This window comes from Dromaius novaehollandiae, chromosome 10 (assembly GCF_036370855.1).
Source record: "Dromaius novaehollandiae isolate bDroNov1 chromosome 10, bDroNov1.hap1, whole genome shotgun sequence".
NCBI classification, from domain to species: Eukaryota; Metazoa; Chordata; class Aves; order Casuariiformes; family Dromaiidae; genus Dromaius; species Dromaius novaehollandiae.
In genome coordinates this window covers 1,429,728-1,440,397 of record NC_088107.1, presented here as the reverse complement: position 1 = coordinate 1,440,397, position 10,670 = coordinate 1,429,728, and the positions used below count along the sequence as shown (strand labels likewise).

Sequence of the window (10,670 nt, the reverse complement as noted above, 5' to 3'; positions counted from 1 at the left end):
AGCCAGGTATTTCTGCTATGTGGTTATTTAAGCAGAGTATACGGTTTTTTGGGGCTGGGGGACAGACCGGGTGACTTTTGTGGCCCCCCACTCTGTGTGATTTAACAGCATCCATCCTCCTGCGTGCAGCGATGAGCTTGGCGTGCTGCGTGCAGGGGCTGGCGCCTGGTTTTGCAGCTGAGACGTGCATGCTGCCTTTGGACCGTTTCCTCCGCTTTGTAACTCACCCTCCCGAAACCAAGCTGCGGGTTCCCTCCCTCGGTGCCTGCTCGGCACGGGGAGCCCGAGGCCAATTCCGTTCCCGCGACTGCAGCTCTGCCCGGTGCCGGGTGCGGCTCGGCGCGGGGGAGCGGGCGTTGTTCGCGGCGTGCCGTGCAGGTTCTTGGCCCTCTCCGGCGTCTGGAGGATGCTGCTCTCGTGCCAGCCGGCCTGCTGCGGGCTGCAGCTGCCCGAGCGTCGGGCAACGTCGCTGCGGTGGTGCTGCCCGCCCGGGCCACGCTCTCCCTGCCTGCATCCCGTCCCGGGAAGGTGCATCTCCCTTGGAAAGGTGGCTCCTGGAGCCAAGGAGAGAGTGTCTCAGTTTCCTCTTCTCCGTGAGACTTTTTGTAATGATGTACCCGCTCACAGGCTGCCAGCACTTGTCCTTTGAAGCCAGGGGAACGCATTTTGCTCACAGCTAAAGCATGAGCTCTCCAGAGCTGGATGGAGGACGGCATTCCTCCATGCCCGCTGCCTCCGCAGATGCTGCTGTCCAGCCTTCCCTCGGGCATGGGCCGCTGCTCAGCTCGGGCTCGGATGGGAGCCACGTGGGGGTTTGATCCCGCGCCCTGGCCCGCGGGGGGGTCAGGTGGCACCGTCAGTAATGAGCTCAGCATACTTGCAGAATTTTAAAGCTGTGATCATGGTACGTGTGACAAAACACATGCTCCCGCTCCCAGGAGAGCATGCATGCGACTCCCCTGAGCTGCGGTGAGGTCTAGCAGATGCATGTTGCAGGGTCGGCGTGTGAACTGTCAGTGTGCTGTGTAGTACTGTGTACTTAGCCCGTGGTTTGGGCCGGGCTTTCAGAAATCAGTGCTGCTGTGAATTGGATTTCCCTGCCTTGGATGGAAGATATAATTTCGAGAGAGGATGAGTTCTACTTGACAGCTATAATTATCCCAATTTCTGGATTCAGTGATTTCTCATTCAGTCCTTCACCTGCCTGCACCCAGACTTGCGACTGAGCAGCAACGTGCATGTCCTGGAAGCTCGAGACCGTGATCTTGGTGCCACAGAGTCGTACGGCTTCTCGGACGCGATGGTAGGTAACGAGTAACTGCGCGGGGGTGTTTTCTCGTGCCTCGCATGGCTGGCGTTTGTGTTTCAAAAGGGCATGGAAAACTGCACGCCAAGGGGAGGGGCTCGGTCTTACCGTGGCCTTCATCTTCCGCACGACCGAGGCTTGGGGCAGAGCAGGAGACGCGCTGGGAGCGGGCTGGCGGGGAGGCGGACGGCTGCCGGGTGCGCGGGACGGCCGAGCCCCGGGAGGGAGCTGGCAGGGCAGGGCGTCCCTCGAGGCCAGCGCGTCCAGGCGACCCGCACGGCACCGTTCCTGGGTTTGCGTGGGGAAGTGCTCGCCACGTCTCTCGTGTGCGGGAAGGCCCTCGAGGAGCCGATGGAGGCTGGCGGACGCATCCGTCCTGGAGCTTTTCTTTTTTGGCTCTGCCGAGCAGCGTGTGCAGACGTTACCTGCTCCGTCCCGGACCCCAGCAGCCCTGACCACGTGTTTTCCCAGGGCTCGTGACCCCTGAGCATTTGGGGCTCGTCTTACGGGTTTCAGAGGCTGTTTCAGTACTCAGCTCTCTTAAAGCAATAGTTTGGCAGCTTTTAGATACCACGTCCTACAGTTATAACTTCAGATCGTTGCTCATTTGTTCCTTGGTCCTCAAGCGACTCGATGTAGCCTGCAGGCTTGGAGAAGCTGCTGACCGCCTGTCTTGCACTGCGGTGTGTGTCGTGTTGCACAGTTCTCCTGCCCATCTGCGCACCTACCCACGGGGCCTGCTGCAAGAGCAGTCCTTCTCTTGTGAGCCGTAGCTCGGTGACACGTTTCTTTTATGCTGCTAATAGTCGGAATAAATCTCTCTGCTGTCCTGCACCTTGGGGAGTGCCGCAGACCTGCTTGACCCGTCGGCAAGCGATACGCAGAGCCCGGGCAGCAGTGCTCTGCCCTCCCGGCGTTCGCGTGGGTGCTGCTGCCCGGAGCGGGGGTGACAGCCCATGGTGTCCCCCAAATCCTGGCTCTGCCTCTGAATCCTGGCAATTGGGTGCATCCTCCATAGTCAGCATCTGCTGCTGCTTCGGCCGCTTCCTCGGCGCTGGCACCGGGTTGTATTTAATTAGGAAGTGCCAAGTCTCCCGCTCCAGCCCGTGTTTGCCATCTGGAATAACGGGGCAGGGGTGGGTTCCTTCGCTGTTTCTTACTCTCAGGGCTGTTACCAGGCTGGAGCTGGACCCTCGGAGCGTTTGAAGTCAGTATCTGGGTGTACGTTTTTATGCACGGTGTATGCAAACGCTAGATAATTTATTTAATAAAACTATTTTTATTGCACTTCCCAGCGCTCCTCGTAACAGCTGCGATGAGAATCACTTGGATGTTAAAGTGCTGTTGACAAAATTGTTCCCACTGGCACACAGGCACAGATGCGTGCCTCCCTCCCTGTCAAAACTCACGGTGTTGCAGGGTGAAGTCAGAAGGCATAAATGTGATCTAGCCGCTCCGGGACGTGCAGGATCCGTTTTAAGACAGACGCCTTTAATGAATGGTTGCCTCCGTTCGGGGTCTGTGGGAAATGTATTCAAGCTGCAGAAAACAGCGCAGCAGCCCTGCTGGATGCTTCAGCAGATGGGCGTGAGATGGGGTAGAAGTGGACGCTGCCTTTCTCGTCCCATCACCTTTCTGGGTGCAGAGGGTACGGTTGCGCTTATGGGAATAGCTAAACCCAGCCTTCGGGTAGAAAAGCTTGAGTATCTCGGGATGCCAGTTCAGCCATTTTCATTTAAACTCACATTTGAAAAACTAGAACATAAATTGAACAAGATGGGATGCGTCCATGTCCATCTACCCCCCTTTCCTGCAGGGGTTAGGGAGATCAGGACAAGACGTGGACGTGCTACTTCTTGCAGTAACATCGTGTTTTCTGGTAATCATGAGAATTATCTCAAAACCTAGAAGACTTTGGAAAATATTCTGGAGCTGGTGCTGTGCTGAGCCACCCAGAAGGCTCACATGGAGCTTTCTGCTCAGGTTTGCTTCGGCCACGCGGTTCCTGCACGGGGCTTGCTCCATCGGCACGCGTCCGGGTAGCCGTGCGGCAGGAGCGGCCCGTGTCCCCCAGTGACGCTGTCGCCGGACGCAGGGACCATTCGGCTTGAGATGTGCTGCGGAGAGTCTGGGCCTCTCGAGATGAGGCCAATGCGTCTATTCTGACGTTTTCTAACTGTAGCCATGAACTAAATGCTAATGTGCAGGTTCAAAGACCCAGTGCAGGAAATAAGCTGGGTCCTTTAATTAGCCAGTGATTAGAGGAGAGCTTTTGAACGTCGATAGTGTTGCACTCCGTGCCGTTTGGTTTCCGTACGCTCCATACTCCTCATCGTTTCCATCTCTGAGAGATGATCCGTGAGCATGGCCGCGTGAAAAGCAGGTTTTTCATCTCAAACTTCACCGTGATCCAGCAGCTCTCTCACGCGGATGCTGCTTGTCCCCGGGAGGAGGTCGGTTCCCTGGACGGCGATGATTTCGCGGGCAGGAGGAGAAGGCTCGGTGAGGAAGCATCTTTCCCTTTCCTTACGGCGCTGGCGTGCTGCTTGCTGCAGGGCCAGGCGAGGAAGGGATTTCGCTCGTCGGCAGCAGGGAGCTCGGCGGGCGAAGGCCCGGGAGGCCCTTCCGGAGGAGGCGGACCCCCGCCGCGGTCGGCGGGCTGGCGTGGCCGAGGCGACGGCGCTGGCGTCTGCGGTTCTGGCCCAGCCCTTTGCGGAGCGATGGGCTGTGACTTATTCCTGCGGCCCTGGGAGCTCATTTAATGCCCTGACGCAGAGGAAACGGCAAGAGGAGGTGGTATTTTACCAGCACGCGTGTAGCATCCAGAAGAACCAACCACTGGGATCCCCAGGAAGGAGACGCACGTGGGGTGGGATTTCGGGAACGGCTTGAGCAAGTCCCTGAGATGTGGCTGGTGCTCAGGAGCAGAGGAGGGCTCGCGGTGACGGCTGGCCAGCATGGTGCATTGGCCTGTATGCAAAGGGGGTCCTGTTGCATTGCCACCCGCGTAGCGGGGCCTGAGGTCAGCCGAAATGTGGATAGTCTGGAGCTTTTGGAAATGCCCCTTCTTCTTCAGAGGGAGCTGGTCCTTCCCGGCGCCGCTCTCTGCAGGGCATCAGCGTGGGCATTGCCTTCACCGTCCAGCCACCGCTGCTTGGGGATGGCGGCACGAGGACAGCCGAGTTGGAGGAGGAGGAGTTAACAAGCAAGGAAAATAGGAGATAAATAGCAGGAGGCTGCTTCGGCCCATTCATCCTGGAGCCTTACTAAATGTACCATGAATGATTCCTTACAAAATTGAGCTGTATGAACACTTGCTTGGTGGCACTGCAGTGAATTGCTTCTTTAGTAAATCTGTCATGTATGTGTAGCCTTTATGGCTGGGTTTTTTTGTTTGCTTTTTTAATGTGAGAACTGTGCATCTCTTCAGGTGGAGTATCTCTTGCCGCGAGCAGAACGAGCTTGCACCGCGCTGGCCTGGATCCCCGGTGTTCTTGCTCGGGGCTGGGCAGCGGGTGCCTCCGCGCCTGGGACGTCCCTGTGCTCGCCTCAAGCGCAGCGGTTTTGCCCCAGGTGCGATGGTCCCCGAAGGAGCAGGACCATCACGTTTGAGGCAAACTCCTGGACGTCCTCTGCTCCTTAGGAGACCTCGTCCAGGCGTCCGGGCACCCCGTGCAGGTGCCGGGTTTCCTCATCGGAAGAGGACTCTTCCGGCATTCCCAAAGATGAATATTTCTCATTCCTCCTCCACAGGGTCCCTGTGAGGGTGAACACGTTAATGGGACTCCCGGGCGGATGGTGCTGTTAAAACAAGTCTGACTGTTGTTCGAGCACCGGACTTTGCTCTCAGGGCTGCCAGCAGCCGGCCGGTGGCTGCGACTCCCGGTCCGTGGGACACAACACATTTTTTAAGATACTTTCTTTTCCATAAAAAGTATTTGATTGCAGTATTGGCAGAACCACCGATGTAAAAGGGCAAGGAAATATTTCCAAATGGTTTATCTGACAGCTGTAAATTTCAGCTCATGTCGCTTATTGACCTCTAATTGTTTCCAGCGGTGGCAGGAGACAGGAAGATCAATAGGACCGTGGAGATAGTTAATATCCTCACGGTGCACTTAACTGCAGTTAGGAAACACGGGAATTCATCTTCCTGTGATTTTTAGTGGGTTTGTAATTGAAACATTAGGCACCTGTATCTTGAACTTCTCCATGGGTTGGTTTCTGTACAAAGCATTAATCTCACTGAGACAAGAGATTAGGGCACGAGATTATTTCCTCACTAAAGCATTTCCACGTGAAAATGAGCAGAAACAGGAGGGACAAGTCAGCTGGTTTGAAAAAAAAACCAAAATGAAACGAAGGGCTGATGTGAGCCTTCCCCAGAAGTCTTGCTGGTTTTTGGTCTGGATCGACCTCCTTCCTCTCCGTCTGACTTTATTCTCACGCGGCTGCACGGTTGCGGTTCCCGTTAGCGGTGCAGCAGGGGAAGGTGCGGAGGCAGCGGCACGGCCCCTTCGGCAGCACCGCGCTGCTCGGGCCGGGAGCGCCGGGGCAGGATGCTCCTGCCGTGCATGAGCCCGGAGAGGATTCCGGGAGACGCCGGTCATGTGGCTTTTGCCACCGGGGATTTGTGTTTTTGTGTTTTCTCCCAGCCTCAGCCGTTCGTCTCCGGGCTCTTCCTCCTCAGCCCGGCCCCGCAGCGCCGGTGCAGAAGGTGTTATCCGGAGTCGTCACCTGCCCGGGCCGCGGTTGCAGCCCGCGGCGGGGGGGCTGTGCGGACTCGTGCCTCCTCGTCGCTTTTGGTGGGACGGGAGCCCCAGGTCTGCGCGGCCCCGCCGGCTCCCCGCTCGCCGTGCCCCAGGCAGAGAGCAGCCGTGCTGCAGCCCCCGCGCTGGCAGGTCGCGATCTCTCGAGGCGGGATCCTCAGTCTCCCTGCGGTCCCTAGGCAAGCCAAGCACCGAATAGGAGCACCGCTGTGTGACGAAGTGACGTGTCCCCGCGGCCAGCCCCAGCGGGAATGGGCACTGCTCCCCCGCCCTTGCCCCAGGCCTTCCCGTGTCACCATCGGCACCGGTGGACGATCAGACGCATCCCGTGGAACCACGACGCCCGTGGTGCTTCCCTGCGCTTTACCCTGTGCTCTGGGCGAATGCAGTGCAGACCCTCCTCGGCTGCCTCGCCAGGCTCCTCTGCTACAATTTTCTCTTTTTTTCCCTGCAGAAACAACGACCTAAGGGAGAGCAGCACCGGAGCGCGCTTGCCTGCACGGGGTTGGTCTCCCGCGAGGACGGCAAGAGTTCCCTGCTGGGCTGACACCAGCAGTTACGGGAGGTGCGACGCTTCCTTCGTGGCAGTCCAGGTATATGCAACACTTGGTGTTTCATTTGCTTTTTAGAAGTTCAGACGACCCTAACCTAGTGCAGAGATGCAAATCAAATTGTTCTCCCAAAGAGCCTGACCACCTCATTTGCGCAGTAACAAGGGAGGGTTGTACTCTCTTTGCTGGCTAATGAGGAAATATTGGGCCATCATCTGCAAAACAAACATTCATTCTTCATATATTTCAAATAACTCACTTGCATGCGGTTGCCGAGAGCTTTATACGGTCTCTGGAGCCTTGTTGCTTATCTCCACTTTTTTTCATGGTAACCCAACCAAACCACCTTTTCCCACATATTTTAAACTCAGCAGCTTCTCAGGCTGGTGTATTACTAAGTGCTGCAATTCTCTTGTGCTGTGGAGGAAGGATGTTTTGCAATTTTCAACTTATGACCTTTAATGCCCAGAGTAGTGAAATAATTTCCAGTTGCTTCATTCTGAGCTGAAAGGCATGCGTATTGATCGACCGCACGCCTTATTCCCTTGGATGTCTTGCAGTTAGGCCATTAAAGCTCCACAATTGGGTTATCCTTATGTATCTCCATGCGGGCATGCGCGGGCTCCGAGGTGATTTACAGACGATGCAAGAATATTGCCACCAAAACGTCCCTGGCTCCTTGCTGAGCTCCGCGGTGCACATGGGCCCGGAGCTGCCGGGCGCAGGAAGCAGCTCGGCTCGGTGGTGCTCGGCTCGGGTTTTGGGCAGGGTTTAGCAGCCCTTGCCGCGGAGGGGTCACTGCACTACCGCAGTGCAGCTCTGCCAGGTCTTGCTGCAGTTTCTACCATCTCTCCCTTGGTTCCCTGGCCTCCCTCGTGCTGCCCATGGCCAGCCGCTCCCTTTGCATCCTCGCGCTCAACCCGGGGCGGCTGCAGGCCCTGGCGGCTCGTCTGCGACGCAGACCCGGGGCTTGCCCGTGCAAACGGGCTGCACTCGCAGGCGCGCTGAGCGGAGCGGGCGCCCGGCGCGTTCGCGGGGCGCTTCCAGCTGGGATGCGCGCCTGGCTGCTGCGTGCCCCGTGCCGGGAGCGGAGCCGGCACCGCGCCGCAGGGCCGCTTGCAGAACCAGGGAAGAGGAGGAATTTTTAGCAGTCCTTTAATCGCTTGTGTCACTACACAACAGCTCTGTTTGGATTTTGGAGGTAATTTGGGTAGACCCAAAATGTGCTATTTTGTTGCATGAGCAAGAGGGGAATTCTTGTTTCCTTTTAACAGAAAAGGAGGCGGCCCAGACCTTCGCGTGGCTCCGGGGTGGTAGCACCAGCAGCGAGTGAGGGGTCCTCGGGACTCGTAACAGCACTAACTCCACCTGGTCCTGGTTTCTGTGACAGGCAAAAGCAGCTCTGCTGCTGTAACCTCTCTCCTGGTCCTGGAGTGATCCCATCCCGGCGGGAAGAGGCGGTCTTCCCGTTGCACCCCACCATGCCTCCAAATGACGTGGTTTGCAATAGGGGTGAGAAGCGACGGCGCCGAGAGCTGCGGGTTGCAGCTGGGTGCAGCGGCCGCGGCACGGCCGACCCTCCGGGACGCCGCGGCCCCTCCGCTCCCCGAGCTCCTCCGAGCGACGGCAGAGCACGGCGCGCTGTCACCGTGCTGCGTGGAAGACGGCCCAAACGTGTCGGTTTTCCCGCGCGCCAGTCTGCTTCCAGCTTTTCCAAGGGAAGGTTTCCATTAAGATCAAGCACGTTCCCTTGCAGCGCAGAGACATCTCATCTCCGTGCGTTTCCTCTCTTCACAGCGTTTCCAGCCTGTATTTTCTTCAGCGGCCACATCTTGCGGGTTTGATGCATTTAGTGCAATGTTACGTTTTATTATACAAACGTGTAAACACAGCAGTAATGGGCTGTGCTGGTGATGGTACGGCAGAATGCAAACCAGACTATACCCTCTGTGAACCGGTTTCGTTCACGCGGGATAGGGCTCCTTCTGGACGTCCAGCACCCGTGAGCAGACGCTCTCGAAGTCCCCAGCGTTTCGTGCTGTTCAGGAGGCCCTCGGAGAAGCAGCGCGGAATAAAATCCTGTTCCGCTTTTAGGCGGGGGAAATGTTTTCTTTCATCTCTTGCAGTGGCAGAATTGGTCCATCAAGCACGGGATCAATGGCAAGCCAAAAGCTGCGTTTCAAACGTGACAGAGGCTTCTAATAAATCACCTTTCATCTGGTTTCATCAAAGGGTTTTCAAAGGTGCCTAAGAATTACTGCAGCCAGAGCTGTGCCGGGGAAAAGCGGCCAGTTTCCATGAGGAATCTTGAAGAAAAGGGAAAATCTCACCATTTCCAAGTAGAGTTCAGAGTCTTCCCCGATTTGTTGGAAACAAAACAAAAAGTGGACGCGACCCCGCAGCGAGCAGCAACGTCCCCCAAAGGGCACGCTGGTGCCCCGGCGGAGGAACCGGGCTGTCGCCCAGGGCTCTTGTGCCTTGCAGGAATGAAATTTTCTGTGGAAGTTGCATCCCCAGGCCTTTTACTTCTGAAAAATCCCGTGCTTTCTCTCTAGTGCTCTGCTTCTTGCTTGTTATTGTTATTTTCAGCAACGCAGGGATTTTTCTCTTCTGAACTTTGGGGGTTTCATGCTAAATTAGCACTCTTATAACGTTCTTTGGCATCTCTTCTCCCTAATTCCTCGGATCACCTTACACGAACGCAGCCCTAAGAAGTCATTAGCGCAATCCGAGATGGTACCGAGGCCGTTCGCTCCCCGCGGCAGCGCGGAGCAGGGACGGGCAGCCGCTGGTTAGGTTCGGGGTTTCCTTTATTTCTTCTGAAAGGTGCTAAGTGGGAATCCTGGAGGACGAGGCCGCCGGTCCCTGGGCGGAGGGCCGCACCTCGCTGCCGGGACTTCCTCGGAAAACGCCCTGGCTCTGGCAGCCGCTGCGCCCCGTTGCACCCGGACGCGGGCTGAAACGACGGGGATGCAGGTGGGAGCGAGGGAGTCACCGTCCGCGCAGCAAAACACCGGCAGCTTTGCCGCGGCGCCTGTCGTAATGAATCATGGCAGAGCAGTAATCTCTCATTAGAACATTCAGCACTAATTGCTGGCAGAATGCCACGTGCCTATTTTCTCATTTTAACAAAACATTTATGCATGAAAGATTTAATGCCAGGTATCAAGCATATCATTGTAAATTTACCACTAATTAAGCCTAATTAAAATAATTAAATGGCTGTGGAGTCACAATGTGAATTAAAATCACATTTCCTCTCGTGCGCGCGCCTCTCTTCCTGCTGCCCTTACTTCGAATTTAAGATACAAATATTTTCCTATTCAGATTCATGCAAAGTGTCTGTGTGGCAGAGGGGATTTGATCATTAAGATAATGCTGTGATCTGATGGTAAGTTTTTCAATTTCGGGACCTCTTGAGATTTTTCTTTATCTGGATGAAGTATGGACAACTTGACAAATCTGTTCCTCCGAGCAGTCGCTTGCTTTTGCATATTCATTACTCATTGGATTTTTAATCAAAGTCGCTGATGGACCCTCTGCACCACAAATAACTCGGTCATGAATAATTTATGGTGTTTAGCTCGCGGTGGTGTTGCGGCTCTGGATGCGGGCGGCCCCGCGCTGGTCGGGCGCCCGGCCTGCCGCAAGCACCACATGGCAGCTGCAGATGTTCGGCTCTCGCATGTGCAGCGCTCATCAAAACCAAAACCCACCCGTACCCATGGGCAAGAGCCGTCCCTCGACAGGCCATCTGCTTCCCGCCGAGCGCTAGGTGGGAACAAGCCTCGGTGAATTGTGGGAGCGATGCTTATTTTAGTGCTGTCGGTGCAATCGATGCCTCTGGTTTCCCTTTTTTTTTTTTTTTTTTTTTTGCTGCAGAGGCTTTAAATGGAGTTCCTGCCCCATTTTCACAGCTGCATGTGATTTAGGTTATGGGAGCTTCCAAAGGTAGGTTGGCTTGGGGCGTTCCCCCCCCCTCCACACCACCACCACTGCTCCCCGGCTGCTGGCCCTGGTGCGGGGCTGGTCCCCTCCGAGTGG

At 56.2% G+C, this 10,670-nt stretch overlaps 1 long non-coding RNA gene across 1 annotated transcript; it reads left to right on the top strand.

Moving 5' to 3' along the window:
• Positions 1-1,062: 1,062 nt before the first annotated feature.
• On the top strand, positions 1,063-9,849 carry LOC135329382 (uncharacterized). The gene is made up of 3 exons (XR_010390842.1): positions 1,063-1,303; positions 6,530-6,668; positions 7,901-9,849. It is a non-coding gene; the product is annotated as an uncharacterized LOC135329382 (long non-coding RNA).
• The last annotated feature ends 821 nt before the right edge of the window (positions 9,850-10,670 follow it).